Below are 4,783 nucleotides of genomic sequence, written 5' to 3'. Positions count from 1 at the left end.
GAAGGCGGAACCATCTCCTGACGGCGGCCCGGATGGTAACGTCGGCCGACTTCAATGCACCCACCCGGGTGCGGCTGAGGGCCAGCCCGTGGTACAGGCCAGGGAGAAGTACGTTGGTGAGAGCGTGGAGGCGCTGTTGCGGCTTCAGCGGAGCTCGGGAGATGACGTCAAGCTGCTCCACCAGGTGGCTACGTGGATTGAAGACACAGCGACCCGCCGTGGAAAATTGCAGCCCCAGGTACCGGAAGGTTTCACCCACACGCAGGGCAGGCATGGTGGTATTGCCTGCTGTGAAGGTGACATTGCTGTCCACCTTCACCTTCTTCTCGCGCCCTGACGCGACTAAGGCGAGGGTGAAACACTTCCGGGCGTTGATCTGCAGCCCCAGGTGGGCGAGGGCTGCGGTAGCTGCGTCGATGAGGGACTGCAAGCCCCTCGGGGTCGCTGCAAACAGCAAGACGTCATCTGCAAAGGCCGCAGCGTTGACTCTGCGACCGAGGATCCGAGCTCCGATGTGGGAGGGCAGTTGGCCTAAAACGTAGTCCACCGCAAAGTTGAACAGGAGGGGGGAGAGGGGATCGCCCTGGCGAACGCCCCGTGCTGGCTGCACAGACACGCCCACGCCGGCGCCGTCCGCTATCACTGTCGTGCTGCCCTCGTAGCACCGCTCGACATACTCGACAAAGCAATCCGGCAGGCCATGCGCCTTCAGCACGGGCCGAAGGGCAGCATGATCTACCGAATCGAATGCCTTAGATACGTCGATCGATGCCACAAAGACAGAGCGGCAGGAGCGAACTGCGTCGGTGAGAGCAGTGTCCAAGATGAAGGTATTTTCCAACATCCCATCCCGAGGGATGAATGCCCGCTGACGTTCGTCCACAGCACAAGCGCGCATCAGGCGTGACGCGAGAACCTTGTGAAAGGTCCGCGCCAACACCGAGCAGACCGTAATGGGGCGAAAGTCAGCGGGGGATGTTGGTGCAGCCGTTTTCGGGAGAAGGGACGTCCGCGCGCGAAGCAGGCGTTCCGGAAGGGCGCGGGCCAGAAGGAAGAGATTCATCACTTTCACCAGGACTTCGTGCGGCAGACGCCGCAACTCCGCTGGGGTAAGGCCGTCCGGCCCGGCTGCTGATCCCCTGGGCGGCAACGCGGCGGCGACCTCCTCATGTGTGACCGGCCCCCATATGCACTCGAGAGCGACAGGCTCTGAGTGCGGGAGGAGGCGGTCACGAATGAAGCCCGCGGTGGAGATGGGCTTCTTGGTGAAGAGGTCCGCCCAGAAGTCCAGCAGACCAGGGATGGCAGGTGGCGGCTGGAGCAGGGTGCCATCCAAGAGGCCGCGCACGCAACGCGCACGCGACCGTCGGAAGGCATCCTGCGTTCTCGCGTACTCCCAGCGGCGCCGCTTGCGCTTCTGCGTCGGCGGCGCGGCAGGCGGCCGCTTCGATGGTTGGCGCGGCCGCTGTGTCCTGGTGATCGATCTCTCCCCTCTGGACCCGACCGACGCAAGGGCATCCGGGAGCATGCCCAGGATGACATCGGGCGGCGTGCCCCGCCCCAGACCGATGACACGATCCAGGGCAGAGAAACGCTGGGCGGAAGCGGGTAGCCCCGCCAGATGCTCCCAGATGGCGGCGTCAGTCGGCCCCTCCGGCGGCGGCCCGGTGGTGTCGGCCGCGAAGTCCTCGGCTGCGTCGACGGGCGGCGCAGCGGCCTCGCCCGCGTCAGGCAGCGGGCTCGCCGCTCCCCGGCGGGACGCCGGCTCTTCCCCCCGACCGATCTCAAGCGCCTCCATGAATTGGCGGACAAGCTGCTTGTGGGCAGCTTGCCGCCGTCGGCACTTGATTGCCTCAAGCGTTCGGTCGGGGAACATCCTGATGAGCTCTTGATTTACAAAGAAGAACCGGGCGTCCCTCTCGAGGAACAGTTCGGCCTCTGCCTTGGCGAGCGACAGGACTTCTTCCTCCGTCCACCTCGCGCGATGCCTCTCCGTGACGATCTCCGCGTTGGCGGCCGCAAGATGTTGGCGGCGGCGATGGACCCCGAGACCGTTCTTGGTTGTAAAGCTGCGGTGGCACTCACTACAGGTATACATAGCTGCAAAAGTTACAAGATTTTCGGCACGGCCGGTTGGCCGGCTAGGTGCTGGGGGAGTTGGGGTGGCACCTTCAGCGGAAGGGCCACCACTTATTCTCTGCTTACTGCCCCCAACTAAAAAAAGGGATAGTGCGAGGGGGGGCTGGTAACCCCCCCAAGCCCCTGGTGCGGTCTTCCACTCTGCGAAATCAGCGGGCCCACGAGAAGGGGAGAAGACCGCAGGAGAGGAGAGGCTAAGAGGGCTAGGCCCATGTATTGCGCATCACTCTCCCTGTAACTATAACCCAAGGAAGGCACCTCGCAGCAGCAGCACGACTACATCAAGACCGCACTTCGAGAAGCCAAGTCCGGATGCAGCCACACCGCCGCCACTTGGCCACCTTAAGAGAGTCATAGTTACTCCCGCCGTTTACCCGCGCTTGCTTGAATTTCTTCACGTTGACATTCAGAGCACTGGGCAGAAATCACATTGCGTCAACACCCGCTAGGGCCATCGCAATGCTTTGTTTTAATTAGACAGTCGGATTCCCCCAGTCCGTGCCAGTTCTGAGTTGATCGTTGAATGGCGGCCAAAGAGAATCCGCGCACCCGCGCGCCCCCGGAGGAGCACGCTAAGGCGGACGCGGCCTCGCAGCAAGGAAGATCCGTGGGAGGCCAAGGCACGGGACCGAGCTCGGATCCTGCACGCAGGTTGAAGCACCGGGGCGCGAACGCCGCGCAGGCGCGCGCATCCTGCACCGCCGGCCAGCACGAGGCCAACCAACGGCGAGAGCAGACCACGCCCGCGCTAAACGCCCGCACTTACCGGCACCCCTACGGCACTCACCTCGCCCAGGCCCGGCACGTTAGCGCTGACCCACTTCCCGACCAAGCCCGACACGCCCCGATCCTCAGAGCCAATCCTTATCCCGAAGTTACGGATCCAATTTGCCGACTTCCCTTACCTACATTATTCTATCGACTAGAGGCTCTTCACCTTGGAGACCTGCTGCGGATATGGGTACGAACCGGCGCGACACCTCCACGTGGCCCTCTCCCGGATTTTCAAGGTCCGAGGGGAAGATCGGGACACCGCCGCAACTGCGGTGCTCTTCGCGTTCCAAACCCTATCTCCCTGCTAGAGGATTCCAGGGAACTCGAACGCTCATGCAGAAAAGAAAACTCTTCCCCGATCTCCCGACGGCGTCTCCGGGTCCTTTTGGGTTACCCCGACGAGCATCTCTAAAAGAGGGGCCCGACTTGTATCGGTTCCGCTGCCGGGTTCCGGAATAGGAACCGGATTCCCTTTCGCCCAACGGGGGCCAGCACAAAGTGCATCATGCTATGACGGCCCCCATCAACATCGGATTTCTCCTAGGGCTTAGGATCGACTGACTCGTGTGCAACGGCTGTTCACACGAAACCCTTCTCCGCGTCAGCCCTCCAGGGCCTCGCTGGAGTATTTGCTACTACCACCAAGATCTGCACCGACGGCGGCTCCAGGCAGGCTCACGCCCAGACCCTTCTGCGCCCACCGCCGCGACCCTCCTACTCGTCAGGGCTTCGCGGCCGGCCGCAAGGACCGGCCATGACTGCCAGACTGACGGCCGAGTATAGGCACGACGCTTCAGCGCCATCCATTTTCAGGGCTAGTTGCTTCGGCAGGTGAGTTGTTACACACTCCTTAGCGGATTCCGACTTCCATGGCCACCGTCCTGCTGTCTTAAGCAACCAACGCCTTTCATGGTTTCCCATGAGCGTCGATTCGGGCGCCTTAACTCGGCGTTTGGTTCATCCCACAGCGCCAGTTCTGCTTACCAAAAGTGGCCCACTTGGCACTCCGATCCGAGTCGTTTGCTCGCGGCTTCAGCATATCAAGCAAGCCGGAGATCTCACCCATTTAAAGTTTGAGAATAGGTTGAGGTCGTTTCGGCCCCAAGGCCTCTAATCATTCGCTTTACCGGATGAGACTCGTACGAGCACCAGCTATCCTGAGGGAAACTTCGGAGGGAACCAGCTACTAGATGGTTCGATTAGTCTTTCGCCCCTATACCCAGCTCCGACGATCGATTTGCACGTCAGAATCGCTACGGACCTCCATCAGGGTTTCCCCTGACTTCGTCCTGGCCAGGCATAGTTCACCATCTTTCGGGTCCCAACGTGTACGCTCTAGGTGCGCCTCACCTCGCAATGAGGACGAGACGCCCCGGGAGTGCGGAGGCCGCCGCCCCGTGAAGGGCGGGGAAGCCCCATCCTCCCTCGGCCCGCGCAAGGCGAGACCTTCACTTTCATTACGCCTTTAGGTTTCGTACAGCCCAATGACTCGCGCACATGTTAGACTCCTTGGTCCGTGTTTCAAGACGGGTCGTGAAATTGTCCAAAGCTGAAGCGCCGCTGACGGGAGCGATTATTCCGCCCGAGAGCATCCCGAGCCAACAGCGGCGCGGGTCCGGGGCCGGGCCAGGTAGGTCCGTCATCCGGGAAGAACCGCGCGCGCTTGCCGGGAGCCCGAGCGCCCAAAGGGGCGAATCGACTCCTCCAGATATACCGCCGGGCAGCCAGCCAGGACACCGGGGCTCTGCCCAACAGACGCGAACCGAGGCCCGCGGAAGGACAGGCTGCGCACCCGGGCCGTAGGCCGGCACCCAGCGGGTCGCGACGTCCTACTAGGGGAGAAGTGCGGCCCACCGCACACCGGAACGGC

Source organism: Schistocerca serialis, chromosome 8, assembly GCF_023864345.2.
Source record: "Schistocerca serialis cubense isolate TAMUIC-IGC-003099 chromosome 8, iqSchSeri2.2, whole genome shotgun sequence".
Lineage (NCBI taxonomy): Eukaryota > Metazoa > Arthropoda > Insecta > Orthoptera > Acrididae > Schistocerca > Schistocerca serialis.
Note: the sequence above shows the minus strand (reverse complement) of the source record.